Genomic DNA, 27,609 nt, shown 5'->3' on the forward strand with positions numbered 1-27,609 from the left:
TAAACTAACAATGGAGCCGTGGCAAAAGTCATAACCTTCTGCTGTCTTAGGGGAAGCACACTTTCTGAATATAATCTCTCTGATTATGCCTAGTATGCAAAATGCAGTTTTATAGCTGCTGCTCAAATAGATTTCAGTATTGCCACTGAATACTAATCACTGATGCAAAAAACGTTCAGCTCCCTCAAGGCATTTCAAAAATCTTGATTATTTAATCAGTGCTCTTGATTTATAAGGCGAACTGGTTGATGACTACCAAAATGTGACACATTGGACACTATCCAGATGGAATGCCAGTTTTCATTTGAGGTTAAAGAGGTAAAACTCTACAAGAGAGGTTTTTCCAGTACCCTGGACCAGAGCTAGAGTTATAGCAGATGATAAATAAAACCTGGCAGTTTGGCTTGCACATAATATTAAAACAGAAACGTCACTGAATTGTCAGTTGTAAAATGAAATAATCAACTTTCTTTCTGATTATTCTCCATTTCCACTATGGACTTTTTGTTTATTTTATGTCTTCCATCTTAATGTGCTCTTACATTTTTAAACAGCACCACTTTACCTTTTTACAAATATATAAGTGGTGAGTGCTGCCTTTTCATAAGCACTGATTTCCCAACCAGCTGGATGCAAAACTTGAACAGTTCAGCTCCTTTACCCTATAACCACATATATAAATATATGAATTTGAAAATATTTTTGTTTCTACATCTCTATAGGGAAACATAGGCTTAGGTGTATATAACAATAATTTAAACTCATGACTTAAACTGCAATAGAATTGCCAAAAATCTTTAAGAAACTGATGCATACGTTTTATTAATTTCTGAACAGGTTTACTTCTGAGCTGCTTGGGCTTTTACAGTCCCATGCCCATCTTTAATTGTCATCAATGATTTTCTGTTATAGGACTCCATATGAAATTTCCAATGTTTTTTCTATTAATATTTCAAGGAGCAGAATGACTTCAGATTGAGACGGCAAAGAACTAAATTCTGCTTTAGAACTTCACTCCAGGCCTGGCCTCTAGAAGTGAGCATCACTCTGGGGATGTGACCGTGTGGATTTGGAGGCCAAATACTTCAAACTCATCTTGAAGCTGTGGCCATTGCTAGAAGCAGTGACCAACACTTATATTCACAGCAAAGTCATAACTACAGAGAATTATTTTGCCCAAATCCATGTTGGTGCTGCAGGTGGGCAGCAGCAGTGGAGCACCCAGAGGTGGCAGAGGAGCACGCAGAGGTGGCAGCAGTCCCCAGCCCATGCCAGCTGAGCTGCCTGGCAGGGAACCAGCCTGTGCTCTGCCCCAGCCTGTGCTTGGTGTCCTGGCTGATATTTCAATCTGAGCTATCAGTGCTAAAGCCAATAATGACCGCAGATAACCACAGCTATGGCACGTGGGTAACCTGCCAACTCAGCAGCCCTGGACAGGCGCTGACCTGCAGGGATAACCCCAGGGAAGGCTGACTTGGAGGTTAAAAGCATCCTCACAACCCAGTGCAATCCTCTCAAGCCTTCTAAACCCAACATGATGAAAATTGTAATCCAAACATGGGAATTTAGTGGAAAGTCTAATGATAAAGAAGCATTAAAATTATGAGAAGTCATTATACCAACACACTGAAAAGCCACTAATACTATAAAACATTGTTTCCATTCCTCACTTAAAAAAAGTTTGCTAGGAAAGCCATCAGTGTGGATTCCAACAGCCCAGCAAAAGGAGCCACAGGAGTGTGCATGGCTGTCCCCCGCACACCCCCAGAGCAGACAGACAGACAGACAGACGTGTGTGGCAGCTCTGCCCACGTCAGCAGCCCCCCGTGCCAAACTGCTCCCCCTGCTCCAGCACTGACACTGTCACCTCCACACAGGCCTCACATCCAGGTTTTGGCAAAACTGCAGATTTGTATCCTGTTACAAAGCCAAAACATTTTAATAACTGTGAGAGTTCACTTATAAAATCTGTGTAGTTTGGGCTTGTGCCCTTCGTAATTCTCTCTCTGTGCGTGTAGGTTTTCTATCATCTGGAGCTTTTTGAAAGAAAATCTCACTTGACTGGACTTGTGGGTAAGACAATCATGGGGCAGTTCAAATAGCTGCATTATTCCATTTTCTGTCAGGAATCCAAAAAATCTGCTTGAAACACAGATGGCTATTTCCCTGTCAGCATCCACCTCCTCCGCTGATCCCCCCACCACTCCAACCACATTTCTCTGTGTTGGTATCCCTGAGCAGGGAAGTTTTGCACCTTCTATTTTCAGGGAAGAGCTACAAGCTGCTCTGTGAGGGTGTTTTGATGGTGGATGAGACAGTCCTGCTGCAGACAGCACTGCTGGTGACTGCCTCAGGCTCGGGGTATTGCAGGCACAGTGTCATAAATATATCACAGGTCCTCCCAGGCCCTGTGCCATGTGGACAGCATGACAAAAATAGCTTGCAGGGATTGTGTCCCCACGTTCCAGTCTTGCATGGCAGCAGCCACACAGCAGGAAGAACACTGGAGCCAGAACTTGCCCATGCAGGTTAGTGGTTGCACTGCAAGGGAGGCTGCTGGGCAAATCATAACCCCAAAAGGAATGGGGATTTCTGTTTACACAATGCAAATGACACCATTGTTCCTCCAGTCTCATCCTTGCCCCATGTCCCACACAGCCTCACTACAGGCAGCTGTGTCAGGAGATCAAAAATCCATTTCATAAAGGGCTCCATTGGTTTCGAACCTAGAAAAAGGCATCAAGAATATTCTGCTATACTGTGCCTTTCTGTTTCTATTGGGGAAGAATTTCAATTCTCTTTTGCTGGATTAAGCAAAGTCAAAGCCAGTTCTGGATGCATCTGGACCAGGAGTGGGAAGTCCCTCTGCAACACCTCTGGGATAAAGGCAGGACAGTGACTGCACCAACTTCTCTGCACCCTGGTACAGCCACAGGCTGTGCAATCAGCTATTTACTCCTAACCCTTCTACCTCCCTCTGCATTCCTATATGTTCCTCTCCACCTTCTCAAACGACATTTTTTTAAATAAAAAGCCCCTAAAGCATTCTTGGCAAAGCATCTCATAAGAATTACCCATGGGATGGGGCTTGTGGCTAACAGAACTTCACAGAAAATGATCTGAATAATTCCATGCACCACACACCAGCAGAAGGCTAAAGATCCATTAGGCCAGGACAGAGAGATGATGCATTAGAATAAATTTTGGACTGCTATTTTTAATGTGTGGGTAAGTTTATGTGAAAGTTGAAAAGAAAATTACTCTTAAATGTTGTTAAACCAACAACAAGGCAAAAATCTATGTTTAAAGAAGAACTTTTCTGGTTTTTGCTGCACCTAAACAAGAACTTGGGTTTTTTTTCCCCAGTTGACAATGCAACTGTGGGAGGAGATGTCACACAGACTTTCTGTTTTTTAGAGAAGCTCGGTTTAAATACATGCTCTGCATTTCTGACTCTGAACAAAGAACTTGCTACAGAACTAAAAAGCAATATTCTAATATTGTCTCACAAAAATCTGCTTCACAAAAATTACCAACAGTAACATTGCTACAGATAAAAGTGGTTCCTGAAAACATTATACAGATGTAGGATTTTAGTGCAAACACTAATAAATTCCTATTTTCAACAGTTATGTTGATTCTAATATGAGTCCCACATGTGAGGGTATCCTATTTGAATACAGGCAGCAGGAAAAAAGACTACTCCTTTCCAGAATTTATACATGCACCATATGTCATTAAAAGAGAAAATTGCAAGAAAATGACTTTATTAGTGGGAAAACTACAATTTTTTAGGAAAACAAAAGGGCAATAACATTTCAATCTTTGGGAAATTTGAATGATTCTGAAAACATATTGCAATATATGCATTAAAAGTACGGAGGGGTAATCTATCTCCTTCCAGACAGATTATTCTGATTTTCAAGGACAGAAAACTGAGACTTTATTCCTTCAGTTTACACATACACCTTTGTCAGAAATAATAACACATTTCAAAGGCAAGAATTTTCATAGTACTTAATTATGTGGCCTCTAACACGTCATGCTCATTGAATTTGTGTGATCCTATATATTTGGGCATCAGAAGCCCTTTATATTTTCTTAATTAGAAACATAGATTCCATTCAACTTGCCAAGAAAATAGATTAAATCCATATACATCACCTGTGAGCAATAGCCCTGATTGAGCAGGGCTGTTTAAATCTCTGTGGTTGGCAGTGTTCATCAGTGAATTTGTTTACAAAGTGGAAAGAATGAGATGCTGTCAGAGAATGAAGAATAAAAGCTGGATTTCTGGGGAAGGAGACATCAGTCTTTCTCTATTTGTAAATGCTGACGAGCAGGGTTTAAGGAGGGCTAATGTCATCCATTCATCTTAATTAAAGAGTTAATTGCTCGTGTATCCTGATTTGGTTAGCTGATCTCAGTAACATGAGAAGAGTTTGCTTCCGTGTATTTTATTGACCACTGCAATGACATCATCAGCACAAGCCAGGATTTATTCCTGCCTCAGCCTCAACTTGTGCCTTTAAAGACCTCCTACATGATAAAACTTCCAAGAGCAAAGGACTTCTTTAGCATGGCACAGAATACTGAGAGGTCTGTTCAGACCCTGTTAAAATGTCTCAGTTCAGCTGCCATTGAAGTATTACTTCAAAGTCTAGAGGCACGAAGATAAGTAAAAAGTAATTTTAAACACTAGTTCTGGGCAAATGTATATATGGAAATAGCATAAACCATCGAGAAATCACATACTGAATAGAGGCAAGAGACTTATTACTATTCAATTTTTCCCATCTGTAGTCATAGTCAAGTAAGCACTGACACAAAAACAGACAGGTGAGGTTCACAGCCTGTTCTAGAGATTAAACACCAAATTGGTTTAGTCCTGTGTTTTACAACACAAAGAGGGAAAACTCAAGACCAGTTATCTAACTAGAAAGTCTCTGAGGTTTTTCGCTACAATGTCTTTAACATTTACTGCAATTCTTGATGTTATTTCTTAAAGATTCTTCACAAATATTAAATTAAATTTTACACAAGAGGAAAATGGACAGTGCTAGTGCTTTTTGATTGATCAACTATGTGGTAGTTAAAAATTAAATAAGAGAATCCATTACAAAACATAATACATTGTATTCGCTTATCCTGGTAATGAGTCTTCAGAAGTGATCTATTCATGTTCTGCTGCTTTCAGGGGATCAATTTCTGTTGCTAATAACATCCATAACTTACACAAAGGGTGGAACCAGCTTCTAAGAAGCACCACACACCAAACATAACTCACTGTAACACAGGTACACTGGCTGTGAGCACAAACTCAATTTGGGAACAGTCCCAGGGTAGCTCCTGTGCACTCCCTGAAATATCTAGAAGCACTAAGAACACTGTGATAAGGTGCTGCAGCTCATCTAGTTTTATGTACTGCACAGTGAACTTCACTTTGAGGGGTTTTTATGCAGTTTAGGCTTTTCAGATGACTGGTTCAGAGACCAGAACTGGCTCCTGTGCTTTCTCTGACAGACAGGACAGCTTTAGTACTGGAGGTTTTCTCAGAAATATTTATGTAAAATATAATTAAAAAATATCTAATAACCTCTGTATCATAGGAACACAGAACATAGAATACATTGCCCCTCTCAATGGCCTCAGGCAGTCCAGGCCACAGAACTGAGGATGGTGCAGTGGGCCCAGTTACCAGAACACAGTAGCCAGCCCAGAAGGGGAGCCAGTCAGCCTGGGGCAGCCTGATGCTATCCCCAAACCAATCAGGCCTGCTGAGGAGCCACAGGATCATCCTTTAGGAGCTGCTCTCCTTTTGGGTCTCCAGCACAATGCCATGTGGCTCAGGGACAGTTCCAGCCAGGCCATGCCCCTCTGCAACCCCATGGGAGTGTGTCATGGATAAAGGGAGCCGCAGATTTGTTGGCTGTCACCAGCCCTGCAAGTGCCTGTATGGTGACCTTCAACAAGGGCTTTCAGCTGATTCTGTCCCAGTTATTCCCCAAACGACCTGGAGATTCATTTATGGGAAGATGCTGGCTGGGAGTTGAGCTGTGCTGCTGTTTCTGAGCAATTCCCTGCTGGAAAAGGCAGCACAGACAATCTGGGGTTGCAAACACAGGAGAGGACAACAACTGAGGCAGGAGGAGACTGAGGGAGTTCCAGCCCTGAGCTCAACACAGGGGTCATTCCAGTCCTGAAGGAATGCAGGGATGGACACTCCAGAGCCTCCCTGAGTAACCTGCTCCAGGGCTGGGCTACCCCCAGAGCAAGGGTTTTTTTCCTTATGTCAAGGCTCATGGAGAGGGAGGTGGCATGACAGCAGAATTTCTCACTGGAGTTTACATGTTACTCATCTTTCACAGGTCAGCTTCAATTAAAAAAAAAAAACAAACAACTTTTTAAATTAAAAATTGTTCCAGTTTTATTTACACTCTGATAAAATTACCCGTTCAACCTTTCTTCATACACTTTGGCCTATTTAGTGCAGAATCCCTAAGAAGAATGACGAGAACAAAACTAACAAACCACTCTGCACTTGGGCCCCTGTGGGCCAGCATTACAGAGTGCCTTTGACACCAGCCAGGGCCCAGGGCAGCCTGGCAGTGCTGGCACAGGCAGCTACAACCCTGTCAGGACCCTGAGCTCCTGAGGACACCCATGGCTGAGCTCAGAGATCCTGTGCCAGGCTGCTCCCATGGGGCACTCTGCACCAACCACCACATCTGAGCCTGCAAACCCTCCCAGATACCTTCCAAGGTATTAAACGTACACATTGGTGGCCTTGGAAACACTTATAAGGAACTGTAATTTTTTTTTTTTTTTTTAATTTGAAGTCTCTTTTTTTATCTCTGGTTTGTTTTCTCATGCCTATGCATAAGCTACAAAGCTATTTCATAAACACTTGGAAAAACTAAAAATGTCCTTGGATGTAGACTGTGGACTAGGAGTGGTCACTGTTCCTTTTGAATGCTGCTTTACATAACATTAAAATAAAATGTCACTAAAGAGAAAAGTGCAATGTTTCGTTGTTCAGTGGAAACGCTTTGGATGATGCTAAAATAAAATCTCTAGTGGCATGTGAAGCATTTAGTTCTGTTGTTTAGCAATACCACCTTTCAATTTGTAAAGCTTCTACAATACCTAAAATTAGCTAAGAGAAGAAAGTTTAAAAAGTTTTCTCTAACTAGCTAAAACCACCTGCTGTAGCTTGAATCAAGGAAAAGTTCCTAAGAACAACCTTCTTTTGAGATAACACATTTTTGAATTACTACACTGTAATTTTTGCACACTGCATCAGGCAATGGCTACTGCAACTTCTCACAACATTCCCAGCTTCCTAATAAACATGTGCATGAAGCGGAACAGGGCATACAAGTTATAATTCTTTGCCTGTGCCTGGTAACATAAACAGGTCTGATACCATCAGAGGAAGAACTGAGGAATTAAACCCTCCAAAAGACTGATGTAAAGGATTGGACATGCTAAAAGAGATGGTGAAAAGAGGCTGCTAAGAAATGGAACAACATGCAGGGGAGAAGCAATAGATCCACAAATGGAAATAAACATAACCATGAGAAAATGCTTTATCAACATAAGAGCCACAATGGAGCTGTGAATTTCAAAATAAGCAAAAACTGTTTTGAAGAAAAAAAGCCCCGCACGGTAGGTAGGACTTCAAAGACTTTACTGCAACAGACAGAAATGAACAATACAAAAACTACAAAAGAAGAGAGACAAAAAAAATCCTACTAAGACCAAGATCAACTATAACCCTGTTAACCCTTTGATGCCAATGCTGTGGAACCAATTTCAGTGGTTACAGACAATAAATATTGCAGCAGCACAGCAGTGGCTGCCTCCATTCAGCTCCCGAGCCTGCTCTGCACCCTTGCATCCCTCCCTGTGCCTCTGCAGCACCTGCAGGACACTGCAGCTCCCCTGCTCAGCCCTTCCCACCCTGCTCCCAGCCCCAGCCAGGGAAAGCACAACTGATGTGTCAGAGAGAAGCCACACAACCACTGTGCCCTGGCAGGAAAGCCCACTAAGTACTGTATTTCTAATTGCAGATATTAGGAAATAATACGTTCAAAAGAGAGGCGTGCAATAGGTAATTAATTACATGTCATAGTTGTTCAAGGGTAGAAGATGCAGCTATTATATGGAATTCCAATTTTCTAAGATGAAAAACAGGTACAAAATAAAATTTTAACTAGATTAAAGGAAATCAGGAGGTAAAGCTATGGTTTCATGCAAAATACACTGCAGTTTTCTTGTGTCTTGGTTTTGAATCATTGACATGAGGAGGATTTTTGCCCCTGTCTTTAGCAGAACAGAACTAGCTAATAATTTTCTTCTTAAAAATTTGAAAATAATTTTGAATCCTCAGAGAATACACAGTGCCATTCGTCTGCAGTAAGATAGGGTAGAGAAATGAAGTTTAAATAGTTTTGGACAAACTGAAAAACTAACTGACTGCCATGAAAAGCTATACATGGAAAAAGAGATTTAGGCAAAAAAAGATTGAAGTCTAATGCTATAAGAAAACAGAAATAAAATTTTCATGTAATTTACTTTTTGATATCTTTGCACGCAGATTTATTTTCTTTTGTTGGCTGTTTTCCCAGCCAACAAAAGAAAAGACAGAAGACTTCCAGACAGAAGGCTTCAGAAACTTTTCACTGAGGAAATATTTGTCATAATTCATACACTTCTAAATGCCTATTTCAATCCTCTTTTTCAAATAATTTTGGTAAGCATTGAAAAAGCGTGTATTGTTTTGCTCCAGTATATAGCAAACTGTAAAAACCAAATTCTGTTTACAGCAGAACCAGATTTTCTATTATTTTAGACAGTCATTTTCACAGAAAAACCTTTACATGTCATTACTAATGACATTACAACCCCCCCCCAGCTGCCCCCAAGACCTAGCTGTTTTCTAGCAGACATTATTTGACATCTTGGTTTGCAATCTCAGAAAAAAGCCAAGAGAACAGAAAGTGTCCTGTCAGAAAACAAGGGCTCCAGAAGCTGGTAAATATATCACATTTCTATGGCGACGTGATCAAAATCAGAATGTTTGAATCCAGAGTTGCCTGCTTAGTGATTAATTGCAGATGTCAATACCAAGAGGTACCTGCAAGGCAATTAGCACTGTACTTGCCTAAATGTCAGCACACTGTAAATACAGAATGGAAATAAATAGACAGATTGGCCTGGTGCATGTTGTTTGGATTTGGAGCAGGAATCTTGGAAATGTGGTTCTTAACTGAGCCAGATTTTTATTCTGTGCTGCTGATATGCTACAGAAGAGTTCTCTCTTTCTTTTTTCCTGGTGTACTGGGAGGTTAGTGCCACCCAACCCTCAAAATGCCACGTGGCAATCCTTACTAACCAAAGCCATCATCACACTGATGAATCCCAGCAAAATGCAAAAACAAACAAGAAGGAACCTATACAAATTCCTGCAGGTGAGGATGCAAATGCTGATACTGAGGTAGAACTTTGTTTGCCATTAGAACCTAAATTGATAAATTTCATGTTATGCTTTACAATGGCTGTTTATATTGATGATTCTTTTCTGTCCTGTCGGCTCCCAGTTTAGAATCATGGGAACAACAACTCACAGCTACAGGCTGAGAGTTAAGGAGCTGACAGAGGCTGATGCCACTGCTGTGCAGACTAAATATAAATTACCATTGTATCTGTCAGATTGACATTTCATAGTTTAACTCCTATAAAAGGGAAACAATAACACCGAACACCCTCCTCCACCCCTTTTGGGGATTTAGTCATGTTTCATCAGTAGATTAAAATCTGGAAAGTAATTGTTTATAAAGAGTGGGAGGAGGGCTTTTCTTTTCATCTCATAGCCAAGATATTATTTTTTCCAGTGTTTTTCTTCTTTAAACATATTAGCTGCTGGTGGCCTTTGAAAATTAGAGGATCAGATAATGCTGGCTCTCCTTCTTTCCATCTGCTAGCCTGCATAATAAGAAAACTAATATATATATTAAATTCTTATGCTAAAAAACTAATTAGGACAGATGCAAGAATCTCATGGCCATGAAGGATTTTGTGACAGAACTCTGTTAAAGCTCATCTATAAATTTGGAAATCCTTGCCTATAAAGGTCTTTCATTAGTAGCATACACTGAACAATGATCACTGCTGTACGATGAGAGACAAATTAATGAATCAAACATTACAGATTTCATCACATTCGCTCATTTGCATTTAAGCTGGTTTCCAGCTCTGTCATGCATTTGCTTTTAAACGAGCCCCTGTGGATAGTGCTGCAATGTTTGATTCATTAATTTGTTTCTCACTGTACAGCAGTGCTCACTGTTCAGTATACGGTGAATTCTTTGAAAATATTTGTTTTAACAACCTATCCTTTATTTTAACAAAGAAATCATAATCCTGAGGAAGGAAATGCTGGCCATTTTGCAACACAGCCCCTGCCAAATCTCCCAGTTGCTACCCCAGCCCATCGTTATACCACTGTGATATTATCTGGATTAAATCTTCACAGCTTGCTTTCACATATTCTACAATTTCATAAAGCTTTGAGCCAGCTCTTTGGGCTGGAATTACGATGCCAAATTCAGCTCCTGGGAAGTTGAAGGTGGCTTTAAGCCTCTGCTCTGCAATCCTTGGATCAGTCCCAGGCAGTGACTTAGATCAGCCTCCCGGCCGCTCGGTGACATTCTGCCACCACTGTGCCCAGTGCACCAGCTCCTCCACACTACAGCAGAGAGGGCTGCTTGGCAGAGCCATCTCTGGGAGAGCTGCACGTCTTTGGAGCTGGTTTTTGGTTTGTAACAGCTTGAATTTGGTGACCTTACAGCACGCTGAAAGCACCATCTGTTTTAGAAGAAAAGGCAGGCAACGTGTTCCCTGGCTGGTCAGTGCACAGAGACTCAGGGTGTTCTGGTAATTAGATGTGTGGCTGAGTTCTGAAGTTCTTGTCTGAACCCCAAATTATATGTATTTGACTAGAACATTGTTGTAGCAGTCATTGCTCACATTTAATTCCAAAGAAATAAATGCTTATAGGTATAAAGCCTGGCACATTGCAGCCAGGCTTTTGGCCATGTACAGAAGGTGGCTCTTATTTTCAGGTGGATTCACCACTCTGAATCTCCTCTTGCTAGAACACAAATCCAGTGATCACCTCTACTTTAGATGGCAAACTCAGGTGAAATTAGATCAAACCTAAGGAAATCATGTAAGGTTTATTTAGGCAAAACAGATTGCTCGTGGTGCTTGAATTTCCATCACTTGTTTCTTACTGCAGACCACAGGCTAATCTGTCAGAGCTGGGGTACAGTTTCCTTTGAGGAGGTGCTATGAAAATCAGCATAATTCCAGTTAACTCTGCCTCACCTCTTCCCAATACTTGTATTTTCAGTTTTATTTATTCACTAAAGAAAACATTCATCAATGTGCAAACAAACTAATGGTCGTAAACTGTGAGTATGAAAGAGTCCTGCCACACTTCTCACTGATATCCTTTCCATTTAAAGAAAATTCACATATCAGTTAAGCTCACCTGTTAATTAAAAGCTTGTCTGGAAAATTCCTTGCTAGTTGGAAGCAAAAGAAAGTATAAAAACTATCTGAATGCTGGGGCTTTGAATTTTAATTACTTACTCCAAGGTTTGTTCGTGATCCCTCAGGTGTTGGCTGGGCAACAGCAAAGAAATGGAAAAAAGAAACAAAATTATTTTGTAATTCTGGCTGTGGGGAAGAAAATGTATTGAGAAGGCTTCTAATTTTCTCTTCTTATCTTGTTTAGATTTACTCTTTATTAATGTACTTTTAAGGGAGTATCTGCACAAAAGGAAAAAGATTCTGGAAGATTACTGGCAACTACAGTGAATAATTGTCCTCTAGATTTTATATCTTTTTTTTTAATAATATGAGAATTCCTATTGTGTTTGCCTCACAATGGAGAATGCAATTATAAATGAGAATAATGCTTACAAATTTGGAATAAAGGCTACAGTTTATCTCAGATCATCGATTATATGTATGTATTAAATTTGATGTGCTGTTTATTTTATGTGCATCTAAATAGAAAAGACATTAGCAGTTTTTATTAAAACTTGGACATTTGTAGGAATTTCATTCCTCTCTCTAGCTAACCATATAATAGCTAGGGTTTTGACCATTTTCTTTCCTTCCTACATGTTTTTAGAAAAATTATCCTTTTTAATAGAGCAGAATAGTTCATCTAAAGAAAGTCTGTAAACTGAACATGGAGGTAGGGGATGGTTTTTGTGCTTTTCCTCATCAAAATAATCACCCCCTGCAAAGTCACAATATTTTAGTATCATGAATTTGTTAGTGCCCCTTTATTAAGGATAAATATCTGAAAATCTGATTTGGATCAGCAATTTTTCTGGTAGGAAAAAAAATTTTGACATTTTTACAGAGGAACTTAGAAATTACATGAGGTTTCTGATGAATCTTTACATGTGAAAAATTTGGCCATGTGAGTCAGATGAAGATTTACAACAGTTCTCCAAGAACTGGGATGAAGACTTGCATTTTTTTTCTCAATACACACACACAGCATACATACATCTGTTAAAAAGATTCAGTTCACAGTTAAACTATTACTCTTGCAAATGGACTTGGAGGCAACTAGATGACAATAGAAAATTAAATTCAAGTAACTCTGCTCATGAGTTTTCTTCCTCAACGTACTTAAGAATTTCAAATTGAAGAAAAAGGTCAAAACCAAACATAAATGCTAAACAGTTTATATATATTTATTGAGTGAAAATACTAAGCAGAAACTGAACACATGTGAGTGCAACAATTCAAGTCTGGTACAGGTTGTAGGACAGTAAAAGTGAGGTGCTGCCTCAGAGTGCATTTGAGGGACTTGCAATGTTAAACAGCAGAGATTTCTCTTGCATTAAGTTAATGATGAAGGTTCCCTCATCAAGTGAACAAGACTTCATGAACTGTGACTGCACCAGTCATTTTTGGCTATTACACTCAGCTGAGTGCTGCTGGTTTAGCAGCACATGTTCAGTCATATATTCAAGCAGAGACTTTTGCTCGCTGTGTTCGGCTAAAAATTCTGACTATTGTGCAAGTCAGTAATTTTAGTAGCCTTAAATGAATTAATATATGGAAGTAAATTGGGGGTGGATGAAGAATAAACCATGAGAAATTCAGTCACAGTTTAGAAAAAAAGGAAGAAAGGAAAGGCAAAAAACCCTGAAAAGCCAGCAGGTGTCTATTTTCCTTTTTTTTTTTTTTTTTTTGGTAGCTAAATGTTTGATAGCTAATTTTCAAATGGAGATAATCCAAGATGTTGAAAATAACTACTGGAATATATTTTTTAAATATTCTTTTTACATCTAAACACCTCATCTATTATTCTCTACATTTCCAAGTGTCTCTAAAAGTTGTGGGTTTTTTTATGAGCAACGAGAAGTTTGTATTCATACATTCATGCTCATTTTTTTTTTATTTTTACTTATTGACATCCAAAATGAATTCTGATATTTTTTTCATACTGCTGTTAATTTCTGCTGCTTGGGGAGTGACTCTTCCTTTATAGCAGCTATCAACAACTACTTCTCAATAGTTATGAAACAGAATCCTATAGAAAAATGTCAAGCCATGTTAAACTCCTGTGTGATCCTTGATGATCTGCCAGCATGCCTGATCTATTTCCATTTCCAGCTATGTGCCTTGGTTAATAAATAAACAGTTCCTGTAAAACTTCTCTTTTCTCCTGCTGTCTTAATCCTCTATGTTGTTAGAAGAAATCCATATTACATTTCAGTCAGGATCTCTTCTCTTAAGAGAACATTGGTAGTGTTTTAGGTCTGAAATTTATAAATGAAGCAAAAATTTTGCTAGTGAAGCTTTTGGCAAATTATTTTTCCATGTATTGCACAGTCTGTTATCATCCTGATCAGCACAGATTTTCTAAGTCCCAACAGCCTGGTCTCTCATGAGTGAGAAATTTCACTTCTCCAAATGAAGTGATGGGTAATGTATGGGATTTAGCATGGAAATCATTCACTCACTGTTGAGTGCTTTTATGGTTCTCTTCTTGGCAAATATGAAAAAAAATGCATCTTTTTTTGGTAGTACGGACATGCACCAATTGAGATATGGACTACAGCTCCCAAAACATTTCCAGAAGTTGCCACTAAACTTTATGAGTGCTGATATTAAAAAAAAAAAAACCCATCTTGATCTGCATCTGTACAACTTCTGCAAGACATCATCAACCAATTCCTTATAAATTATAAACTGACTTGGGATTTGCTGTTATATTTAATATTATTCAATATTATTTATAAAAATAATATATTTTATATTTTAATAAAAAATATATTGAATATATTTTAGACAGATAAGCTGCTAGTTTAATTTCTACACGATCTGCTTTTCTTCCGTATGGTGCAGAGGAGGGAGGTGCAGGGCTCCTCCCTCACAGACCTGCCTGAGCTTGTTTTGGTGCTGGTACAGCACAGGAGACTCCCCAGCTGGTCACAGGTAGTGTGGGATCATTTCCCAGCACATTTCACACGCAGGAGAGTGTGGGATGGCATCAAAACCTGCCCTCTCCAGCACGATGCAAGGCAGCTCTTTGCCAAAGATGTTTTTTCTGTCATTACTAATGAGAGGGGAAAGCAAATTCAGAACATGAGCCCATACTTTAGGCTTGCATGGGAGGTGCTTCTCCTTTTGGATGAGCACTGCCAGGATTGGCAGACAGAGCACATTTTTTCCTACACACCTTATGACCTTTGAGCAATATGTAAATCCCCAGTTTACACCAAAATATTATGGTGATGCCTTTTGCTAATTTCAAGCATTTATAAATGAGGATGGAATACCTTGTTAGCAGGAAAGAAAGCACAGATCAATATATCAGGGAAAGACCTGAGCAGAGCAACAATCACACCACAAATGTCAGAGCTCTGCAATTTCCACACAAATAAAACCAAGCTGCCATTGGCAAACAGTTCCAGACTCCCAGAGTCAGTGTGAGCTGTGAGGTTCTGAAAAGCAGAAACTCTTCTTCTCTCTTTAATTTGCAATTTCCTAGAAGAGATAAAGGAAATAAGGTAGAGGCAAAGTTTGTATCCTGTAATTTGTAGACCCCATGTTTTTACCTTCTGTCACCAGAGCATCACAGAGGTGTGACAGCTGACCACAGTTTGCCTTGTGATGCACACAGTTGAGGCATGGGGTTGGTTCTTGCATGAAAATAAGGAGAAATACAACTCTCAGTCTTGCAGTTTGAGTGTTGTGCCACAGGATGAAAGTACACATTTTTAAGGTAGGAAAGCCAGCTATTGCAACAAGGCTGGCTTCCACATTTTCACACCAAAGCCACTACTTCTTAAAACCAAATCATTAGTAAACCACTCGTGCATCTCATCTACAGCTTAAGACTGATAATTCCAAGTCTAAATGACCTCAGAAATGTTAGCAGTTCAGTTAGCACCTTATTTACCCAGAGTTTGTCCAGCCTAGCCTTCTGTCCTCCTGTTCCAGCCATCTATTCATGTTATCATATTAAACATCCCATTTTAGTGGGATTCCAACATTCAGTTAGAGTTACAGCCTCTGGAATCTAAATTATTAATCAGCATTTTTGAAATAGCAAGAATATATTTAATTAGAAAATCAGTGAGATAGCTAAAAAATTAATCTGAGTAACAAATCTGTGTATTTTGAGATTTTTGAAGTTTGATAAGAATAAATGGGAGATTTTCAGAAGGACTGAGCAGTCAAGGGATTTCCCTTCTGGAATTTCTCTCCAGACCTTAAAAATGGTCAATATTTCACATAATGAGATTATTTTAAGGTGTGGTTATTCAGCATTTAAATGATGAACAAAATTTTTGAAAGCATTGCTCTGCTGTCTCTAATCACAATGTGCTGTATCTTAGGTTAACATAATTAGAGATGAGACGCCTGAAATGATAACTGAACACTTTTCATAAGCCATAAATTCATAAATTCAGTTTATGAATTCTCCCTCTCCTCCTCAATGTATTCTGTATTTTCAAAGTGAAGCATGACTGTTGTTTCAGCTGCTCTGTAATCTCTCTCAGAGCCACAATGCCATGCAAGGCTGTAATCCTCTGCTGTTGTACAGGGTAACCAGAGTTTTTTGACATTTAAAATATCTTGTGGCATGACAAGCCGTTGTATTTGCATATACATAAATTGTGCCAGGGAAACTCTGTGAGTGACAAACCATCAACAGCAAGCTGCAGCATTGCCTGTGGCTTTCACATCAAGCATGGCTGAGTATAAAAATGCTACTGTGCTGAAGAAAAGCAGCCTGACCACCACAGCATCTGTTTTATATATACTCCTCTGAAAAAGAAAATTCATCCTGCAAAAACTACTGCAAAGGAGAAAACTACTTATTGTGTTTATTTGAAACCCCCTTGCATTGGCAATCCATTGAGGGTGAAAAAGTTTCCTTTCCAATATGATACTTGACATCAACTTGTTTGTGAGAATTTTCCTCCCCATCCATCCCTGGCTATCTGCAGTGGTATCTCCTGAGGTTTCCACAGGCTGTGATGCCTGTGAAAGGTTTGTTATAGCTCCCCATGGCATCCCACCAGTGCCTCTCCCCTCACCTGAAGAAGCAGCTGAACTGTACAGCCAAACCTATGGCTAGTGAGGATTAATGTCACAGAAAAGTAAAACATGGATTGGTTTTCATGTGGCTGATAGTGCATATATTCCTCAGAATCACAGCAGACTCCAGAGGGACATTTCATGCAGTTCGAACAAGCAACTCATGCAAACCATCTGCAGCTTAACCACATGACAGACCCAGAGGTGATTTCAGAGTTGCCAGTGAAACAAACTCTGATTCCTCCCAGAGAGACAAATACTGCTGCAAAACAATGCTGAGCATTTCACACCTTGGCGTGAGCCTTGCGAGAGCTGACCAAAAGAAAAGGAGAATAAAGTAACAAAGAAAATAAGAGCTAAAAAAGAAACCAAATCAAACTTTTAAACAACTCCTGAAGCTAGAAGATAATGCACAAAGTAAAATCACTCTTTGTTGCATAACAGCCTTTCTCTCCAGCTAGTAAGGTTATGTAGTGTACAAGCACCAAATTTAGTCTATTTTACTCTCAGCTAAGACAGTTGTACAATGCAAGATGAAAACTGAATGTGGAAATAGGTATTAAATGCTGAAGGTTTTGGGTTTTTTCCCCTTTGATCTCAATTTTTTTAAGAAAGTTGCTGATGGATCCAAACTGGTCTAACAGGGAATACTCATAGTACCCCTTAGATGGAAAAGACCTTTAGGATCACCAAGTCCAAATGTTCATCCACCACTGCCAAGGCCATCACTAAACCAAGTCCCTGTTTGGCTGACATGACCTGATATGATGCATCACAAAATTAATTCTGAGTTTAAAGCAAGAAAAGATCTTGTTTCTGGACCCCCCTTTAGGAATTACTGCATTTTCTCTGTCTGTAAATCCTGATCTAGTGAATGGTAGCAGGCCTGGAAAGTGCCTTTTAATAGTGAACCCCTCATCCAACTGCTTTTACTTTGTGAAGATAATTTTTTAGCAAAGCAGTACAATATATTTCCTTCCTTCTTGGAAGTCTCTGTTCTCAGTTGCTATTTCAAATTAACCTAGATATGGAGATTAAACAACCATTTGGGAAAAAGTGCTAATCAGAGGGAAATAACACTGTCTAGTGTTTCTCAGCCAGAGTGGCTTTGGTGGGGATTAAGTCTGTAGCACAGAAAGCAGAGATGACTCTCAGAAATAAGAAATGAAACCATCTATTTTCTGTGACCTCCTCCAACAAACAAGGCTTGAGCACAGCAGCTGTGAGAATCCCCTGCATATGCTGGCTGATGGCAATGCAGGCTGAGTTGATTTCAGGCTGGATCCCCTGTGAGTGACTGCAGAGCTGCCTCATTCATTTCGTGGCCGCACTCCAGGGCCAAGGTTTATCTCCCCAGCCCTGCAATCCTCTGTGCACACAGCTCTCCACAGGGAGCCCCAAATAAAATTCTCTTCGTGGCCACAAAACTGAGTGCTGAGAGTTGGCTTTTGCAAGCAGCATCCTTTTGCCACCCCTTGCTGAGCCCCAGGGCCTCGTGGAGGGGGAGCCTTGGTGTTCAAGGGACTGAGTGTTCCTGGAGATGGTCAAACCACACTCAGGAGCCCGAGGAAAAGTCTGTGCTTTTAAAATTGTCTGCATAGCCAAAGCAAATCGACTTCACGGTCAAATAGAAGTAGAAGGGAAAAAAAAAAAAAAAAAAAAAAAAAAAAATCATGTGAACCTCTAGAAGCTGTCACCAGTTCGAGGAAACAACAGTGATCCTAAAAGTCAGAAGGTTGTTTGAGTCTGTGATGTCACACTGTCAGAGACAGCAGAGGGTAAGGTAACGCCTTCTCCAAATTTCAGCCATCAGCAGATGATGTAGAGAGCTCTCTCAGCCTCCCTGCGAGGGCTGATGAGGTCCTCCTTATTAAAAAAAATAAATTCTGCACCACTAGAAATTTTTGGTGAGCCCTAGTGTGCCTCAGCCACACTTGGATTGATGCCACTGTCAGAGAAAGCTCAGCTTACCTAGAAAATACCAACTCCCATATTCAATAGGCCAAATGTCTCCTTCCCTGGCTCCCTTGATTCCTGTATTACTGACAAGAAAGGGTCCTAGCAGTATTAAGTCAGTTTATAGATTTTTAGCTTTTATTTTGTAAAACTGCGTTTTTCAAAAGAGTATATGAATAATCAAAGCAGAAATAATGAGACAAATCAGCAAACGCAGTAATTTCTATGTGTAAAATAGTTTCAAATCAGAAATTGGAGTTGTATTTGTACTAATGACAACCTTAACATCCTAACAGGCTCCAATTTTTGCATAAAAATGATACATTTTAAATATCTAAAACCTTGATAGGGATTTTATCCTCTGTTTATGTTAAACCAAAAAAGTGAACTTAAAGTAATCATGTAAATTGAATGATAATAAGAGTTCTTTTATATTTTTAGACTACTTCAAATGAATAATTTAAAAGGCATCAAGCAAAATATTTTATTAACATAAAGTTAATGGTATATTTTTGCGGTATCTGATTTTCAAAAATTTGTACTAAGGCATTATCATAATCAGCTCATGTCAGTAGCATGCCATTTCACATGCTTTTATTTATCACTAATGTACTCCCTGGCACAGACACCAAGTCTAAACCTTATTCCTGAGCTATCACTACTGCTTTTATTAAAATACTTGTAATCTGTTTGCTTCTACACAAATCTAAAATAAAGAGAACCCTGATCTGTGAACTGAAATTCTTGTTAGGATGTATTCCAATGACAAATTCAAGGCCCCTGCAGTCCCAGCACTCCCAAAGAGAAAGAAAATAAAAAGCATCAGACAGGGTGGGTGACACAAAGCTGCTATTATGTTGTGAAACCAAGACAATTACACAATGTTAGAAAATTCCTTGCCATTCCCTGGCTAGAAAAAGAAAAAAAAAAAAAAAAAAAACAAAAACACCTTACTCAGTGCCAGCTTAAGGACAGGGAAAGTGATCTCACAAGCATAATATTTGAGTTCTAATTCCAAGTAGAGTTTCTTTCAAAACAACCACTTACTATCTGGCAAGTATGAGTTTGTAAAACTCACAAAACCTACATTTAAACTTGGTTAAAATGCACTAAGTCTATACTACATTTAATTTCTTTTAAAATTATAATTTCATCTAACTTATTCAAATCTTTTTTCCAGATAAATAGGGATGCTCTTTTTATTTCTTCCATCACCCCAAGTAAAGGACAAACAACACTCTTGTTCTAATCAGACAACTCTCATCAATAATCAATGTAGACCTTTTATATCTGTGATTGCACTTTCTAATGCACATTCCTTTATTATCTATTCCAAAATAATTGTTTATCATGAATTCTGATATAAATATCCCCCCATTTAGTGGGATGGAGCACTGCCATTGGCTTTGCTGGGAATAAACAGAGAGAGCTGAATTCAGCCATGAGCAGAACGAAAGATGAAGCAATTGCAGACTTAGGGCTGTGGAAACAAACTTGGCATGTTTAATTACCCTTATCAAAGGCCTAGATACTTTGATAATGTACTGTGTAAAAATGCTGTAACATTTGAGAATAGTTTGAATTAAAAATTCCAATTGATGGTTTGTCAAAATAAAATATAAAAAGGCTATGAGGGTAAATATGCAGCCTCATGAGTCTTCTGCAGTACTTCAGTGTCTTAATAATCACCAGTAAACATTTGAAGCCCCCAAAATGTTCAAATTATTAATTTAAAAAAGAAACAAAGCAGGGAGATTTTTGAATGTGGAGTCCTATGACAGACTTCAAAGATTCCTTGAAAAGAGAACACTTTGTGATGGAAATGTTTTTCCTCAGGGGTTTCCTACCACCATTTGAAATTTTAGATGCTTTTCCCAGAATGTTGTGCCCATTCTATTACCATCTTCTCTACAGTAGCAAGAAGATTAGTAAAATATGAGAAGATGAAGAAAATCCACAAAGTTGCTTGGTCTTGCATGTTTTGAATTAGGGGAATACATTATGGTTTTTTTCACTCTAATAAAAAAACCCCAACGGTTTGTAAGGAAAACATCATAAAATTTAAGGCAATAAACTCTTCTGATACTGTGGGTTGGTTGTTTTTGATTGTCTTTGAATTGTGAATGACACAATAAAGTATTTTTTTTTTAAATCTTATTATTAAACACTCCTAGGTGTACACTGGAGTTCCACATTCCTGTCAGTGAAATTCATCCTATGCAGTCTTAGTTCAAAACCTTAATATTACTTGAAACACCCCACTTAGATTTTGAAATCTCAGAGAGCTCTGCTCTGCAGTAGCTGCTCTTTCCTAAATATACATCTTGTGTTGGTTTATATGTGCATCCTTTTACTGAAGGACATGTTTTAAGATTGTAAAAAACTCAAAAAAACCCCATGGATATCACTTACTTCTATCACTTCCTTTACAGAGAACAACAATGAAAAAAAACCCAAACAAATCCTAAAATAATCCTCAAAACAAAAAAATCCTCAAAACAAACCAACAAAATCTTGTTCTGATGTTATATAGATAATAAACAGAATAGTTAATGGAATTTATTACTAGAACCTATTTCAATTCCAATTCAGATTATAAAAAAACTTCCAGTAACTAATAAATAAAAGGAAAAATTAAACACAATGAAATATCTCATTTTTCTAAAGCTGAGAATTTTCCTATTATAGTCATGCCAGAATATTTTTTTTCTTTTTCTACTCCAATGACATGTTACATTAACATCAATTAATCACTGGAAAAAAATGACCAAGTGAATTTTTACATTCTCATTTCCTAAAATCTTTAAACCCAGACTGAATGGATTTCTAAAATATACTATTCATAAAAACCTATAAAAGCAAGTCATTCCTCTTATACAGGAATAATTAGATAAAGACTTACTCTGTGCAAAGATGCAGAAATCAGATTACATGACCTTTCTGACATAAAATCCCGTCTCTAACTCCATCAAACTGATGAACAAAGCATCCAGAAAAGTGGAACCCAGAGAGAGCCTCATCCATCACCCTCCTCTGCACTGTGGAGCTTCTGGTGCTAATTTGGGACACACAGACCAGAGAATGAGAGGGCTGGGGAAAGGCTGCCGAGTAAATGAACTGCCAGGAAAAGCTGGTGTTCAGCTCTGAAAATGAGTGTTTTTTAATATGTTGCAGAGGTGACCAAGTGGGAACATTTAAAAACCATGCAGGAAGAAAAAATCAAATGATGCCACAGAAAATTTTTTAGATATTAAGATGCAAATTTCACTAATCGAACTTGTACTCAAAACTGGGCTACAGTGGTGACCAACATCCATGATAAGGGAAAAAAATTCATCCAGTGGTAGGAAATTGCTGAAAATTCTACTCCATTGAGAAATATATCACTTGGATTTTCCTGCTGCAAAATGTCAATATATTAAAAATTTTAAAAGAGGTAGGTTTGCTGTAAGGGTTGGTTGAATGGCCAAAATTCCCCCTCCCTCCATAGCCACTTACTGTGTCTCTACTTTCTAAAACCATTAATTAGCTGGAACAAGGCAACATCTTCCTGCAGTTTTATTCTCCTCACATTTGTTATATTGACAACACCTTCAAAATAAATATTTAGGTTTGATTCCATTAAAGTGTACTCAAATCACCTAATGGGAAATAAAAATCACTAAAGCCATATCTAACTATTGATACACTGCCCTGTTGTTTGCACATTTTTTAATAGAACTTGCTTTATTTATAATAAAAAATACTCTCTGGAAATCAAGGATGTGGGATGTCTCCTTTCAGCTAAACTGAGAGATTCTCAAACATTGCCCCTTCTTGCTTAGCCAGCTAAAGAAAATCTAGGAATTCTAATTCCTGAAGGAAAAATAAAAGAAGTTCCGAGTAAATAAGCCTGACCATTTGGCAGTTTGCTCTATTGTCCCCTCTGTCTCCTTCTTCATGAACTGAGAACAATCAGGATTAGTATCTCCTCTGGAAGTTGTGGAACTGACCAACTCAGACACTGCTGAACCTTCCTGAAAATGTATTTTTAAGTCTGGCTGAGGGATCCCCACCTCAAACTGGAAGTAAAGCCTTGATAATCTAGAAGAAAATTATTTTAAAATGATTAAACCATCTTGTTTAGGGCAGGGATTTAAAGCCAGAACTACATTTTTCCTTTTTCTTTCTTTCCTTCTGACAGGACAAGACCCTCACTGGAAACAAGACCCTCACTGAAAGATTGTGAAAGACATTGAGTCTGGAGTTTTCTCAAAAACCAGACAAAATGTTGTTTTGGAGGATGGAGATCAGATTTTGTAAATCCAGTAGAAGACCCTATTAGAGACAGAAATCTCCATTTCAGGTGTGCAGAGGACAGACACACAGAGGTGGGTGGGAATGGTTTGGTGGCTTTAGTTCTCCACTGTGTAATGCAGGCAGGAAACAGGATCCACAGTTTTCTGTGGCCTCCATGCTGTGGTTATTTTCTGCTGAATAGCACAGAAATAAAAGCTTTTATATGTATTTTTGGAAGTAGAATCCTTACAGGGGTGAAATAACTGTAATCAAGAGCAAGCTGAATATGGAGTGTAGGAGGATAAGAAAGCTTTTCAGGGCTAGAGTGTCCTGCAGAAGACGAGAATGTCTGAAGTAAAGATGATATTTTAAACAGAGCTTCACAAGAAACTTTCAGATGTATAAAAGTGCCTTTAGGGTCAATGTGAGAACACTCCTTATAGGATGTTTACTTGGATATTTCAGGGGTGTTCTCAGCTGCTAGTGGATTTGTACAACCTTCTGTGATTGTCTCATTTGAATTAGAAAGCCATGAGCACTCTGGATAATTCTGCATTGCACCTGCACCTACACAGAGAAATAATTCCTTATTGCTTTGTGCCAAGATGGAAAAGTGTTGGTGGCCCAGATCAAGAATGTGTCATGTACTTGAGGAAGTGATTAAAGCCATAAAAAATAGCCAGCAGTGAGCCAGTCAGATAGCCAGGACATATTTGAATGCTAAAATCCACATCTGTTTCCTCCTCTCATCCAAATATGATGATCAGATTCAGAATTTTGGCTTGGTCTGATTAATAAAAATTAATTAAAAAGTAAAAATGGTAAAGAAATGGTGATATACACATTTATATACTATAGGAGGTTTTGTACTATTCCTCTACTCCAGCAAACAGTAAACAACTCTTCAAAAATTCTTTGTCCACATTGTCAATACAATTTCTCCTTTTGTTATAAGTGCACACATAAATACTCTTTTATCTAGTGTGTACTTAGAGTGGTGAGGATGCACCATCCTCGACATAACCACACTCAAGCAACCTGCTAAGATTTCATTCTTTGTGTTTACAGCATTCTGTCATGACTCAAATTCCTGCCTCTACATTGTTTTTTAAACAATGCCTTTTCTTTTTTCCCGGATTGAAATACAAAGCTCCAGTTTTATAACAAGAATTAGTTGGGGAATATTAGCAATGCTACACAAAAGGAGAACAAAGTACTCAGATATTTCCCTGTATGTTTTGTTTTCATCCATCCACACAATCCAGGAAAACACAACTCTATGCACAGACACACACACAAACACTCTCTAGAGGAAATTAGTACAGAATACAAATGCACTGCATTAATATGTGAGTTTTGATCACAGCTGTGCCCTTTTCCCCTTAGTACTTAACTTCTCTTAACTTTTAAAGTTGAGAATTGCTGTTAAGTGATATTTATCTGGACATCAACAGCAATTTCTCTGTCTTGCCTCATGCTATTATTCAACTCAACAACTATAATCTACACAAAAATAATGCTTCATTTGTTGATTATAGTCCCAGGAAGAATTGTGGGAAAAAAAAAAAAAAAAAGAAAGAGGAAACTGTTAAAAATCTAGCCAAAGAATGACTTGTACAGTACTGAAATTAAACCACCCACATCCATCTATTGCAAGGATGAGGATACTTTGCACACCAACTGCAGCAATGTGTGCATGGGATGAGAGATGCACAGCTTGACATGGCATCCAAAAGAGGTTTGTTTCTTTTCAATATTTCCTTAAACTTTTGCCTTTTAAACAAAAAAGGCCCACAAAAAAATCCAAAACAACGACAAAATAATTTTACAAAGGATGAGATGGCCACTTAGTCCTGCTTAGTCCCGTGGTTGTGTTGAAACAATCCTGATGAATCAGGTCTCATAAATCCTTGTACTCTTTACTTCTTTTCCCATAAATAGTCTTATAGTTAAAGTGTAGGATCTCTGGGACATAACAATCTTTTGTTCTTTGCCTGTATGTACTGAATAATGCAGTGTCCTGATTTGTGACTGGGCTCCCAAGTGCTATGATGTAATACAAATAATGAATGAAAGCACTTAATTTTTAATTTAAAATAAAATTGACAAAAGTAATCACTAATTTTAGACTTATCAACCAGAAACAGCTGGGATCTCATTTTAGGAGATCCCAAGCATCTATGCTCTCAGATAATTCAAGTGCAGCTGGAGCGCTCAGATTGAGCACCCAATATCCTCAGCCCCAAAATGAATTGAGGATTTTGAAAGTGCTGGCTCAAACATTAGCACATTCTGTTGATTATCCTTTTGAGGGGCCTGTTCTTCCTGCATTTGCCAGGCAGGGCAAAGGGACTCTCTGCTCTTGTCTTGTGTTTCAACAATCCCTTTCTCTTTGACAGGACAGGTGCAGATTAGGTCTCACTTGAGGATGCCCAAAGAATCAAACAACCTATACCTCAAAATATAAATGCATTTCCACCTCTGCCTTATTTGCAGCCATGCCATTCTCTGCTCACTCACTGGGCATCTTCCAATAATTCCCTGCAGCAAAGAGAGCTGGGACAGAGCTGCCTTGGATGCTGCTGGTGTTCTTGGATGGTCAACAAAGGGTGCTAATGGACATGGCAGCTGGCTTTCTCCCTCTTGAGGCTAAACATTTTCCCTGCACTAACTCCACACTTGACTGATCCAAGAGCTGACAGCTGTGAGTTTGTCCTGAAACCATGCTGCAGTAACTGCTGCCATTTCACAATATAACTCTACTTTCTCATGTGGATTTAGTGCCAAGTACACAGCAGTTTGTGAGCCACGCAGCACAGAAAAAAGCTGAGAGAAACAAATACATTTCATTTCTGTCTACATTACCAGCACTTTTCCTTCTTTATTCTGGGGCTACAAGCTAAGGAAGAGTGGAAAATGAACCTGAAGCATTTTAAAGGCTGTGCCTGAAAAATCTGCTTTTGCATGAATGACAAATGGGTAGAATTACAGACTCTGATGGAGATTTAACTGGATTAGCTCTTAATACTATATTTTATATTATTATTCACAAGTGTCCTTCCAAGTCACTTTAATTTGGAAAGAGCTGAGAAGTGTTCAGAGAACAAAAACCTGGGGGATGCCTCTGAAATGATGTGTGTATATTTGATATCTTGCAGTAACTCAAAAGTTAATGCAGTAATTTGCAACTTATGATTCTTGTTCCCACTGTGTAAAGGTGGAAGTTTTACTTCTACTTTTTCAGACCAATGAACTAAGGAAAGCAAAATAACTGAAATATGGAACCTGCCAGGAAATTCACAGACAGCAAACTCAACACATGCTGTATGGATGTGTAATACAGTGTGGCAACAGTTGTTACTTCACAGCATTCCCTTGTATTTCTGTTTCCATTTCATTCTCACAGCCTGCCATATGACCAAACACTTAGGAGAAAAATTAGCAAATCATTAGTGATTATATTCCATTAAACCTTTAGAAAACTGGACAGTCTATCTGATTTTTGGCAAGCAGAAGGTAAGGAGCTCCTAGAGAATGTTTCATTTTCTGAGTATTTTGGAAAGGCTTGCATGCCACACAAAATTCATCAACTTCTAGGGAGATCAAACAAACAGCCAAGCTATATTCTATTTGCAGCAATTAAACAGCATATAAAATATTTTCAGAAGCTAAAGATTCAGTCCTAAAATAACTACCTGAAATAAATCAGAAATGCTAAGAACTCTCAGGGATTCCAGCACCTTTGGAAGGCAAAATCATTCTGACTTCTGTGCCTGCACATGACCCTGAAAGTCCAAGGTAACTGCAGGGGCCACACCTGACATTTCCAGCTCCTCATCTCAGCAGCCAATTCATTTTGAAAGCTAAAATTATTTTCTCTCTCAGAAGTTCTTATAATAGCTTATTTGTGAAAAATACCAGCGTGAATCGATTCCTTGAAGCCAAAACTCAGGGCTGAAGAAAACACGCACGCATTTATCACAACAATATAGTGCTGGAAAAAGCAATATTACTGTAACAAATCTGGAAAAAAACAATGAGAACTGGGAGAGGTGGAACACAGCCTGCTTCACCAATGCCAGAAAGATTTCACGCTGCAAGACAGTGCTGTTTCAATTTTTTTCTGCCTTATTTTTCCTTTTAGGAGGATCAAAACTAATTTTATTAACTGCGAAGGTTCTCATGCATTTCATACTTACATGCCACATTTTTATTATTCTAATAATTTACTTAATATTAGGGAAAAGATGTTTTTAGGCTGGTGGGAGATTCCACAGTCCCAGTCCCCAATATCCAGACTATCAGCAGAAGAGCTAAAGGAGCAGTGCTGACTTCCCAACGCTCTCAGCAAAGTTCCTCAGGCTTGAAGATCTCAGCTGCAACAGAAACTGGGTTTTTCAGCCTCCCCAGCTCAGATGGTCTTTGCACTCCCTCGTGAGACTGTCGCAGGGTGTTAATTATATCCCACTGCAGCCTCAGGCTTGGGATGTGAGCCCCTGCCAGTGAGCAATGAACTTTCCCACAGCTGCAAACCTGTGCCAGCTCTAAAACAATGTTGATAAGAGTAGAAGTGCTCACATTTCTACCTGCCACTGTCACCAAGGTCCCTGAACAGTGGGATTAACTAACTGAGGGTTAATTTTCTTCAGGCTGGGAGGAGCATGGGCAGCATTGCTGTGAAGTGAAGCACTCTGAGCTGCCCCAGCTGGACAAGGGGCTGTGAAGAAG

This window comes from Melospiza melodia, chromosome 14 (genome assembly GCF_035770615.1).
Source record: "Melospiza melodia melodia isolate bMelMel2 chromosome 14, bMelMel2.pri, whole genome shotgun sequence".
Taxonomy (NCBI): domain Eukaryota; kingdom Metazoa; phylum Chordata; class Aves; order Passeriformes; family Passerellidae; genus Melospiza; species Melospiza melodia.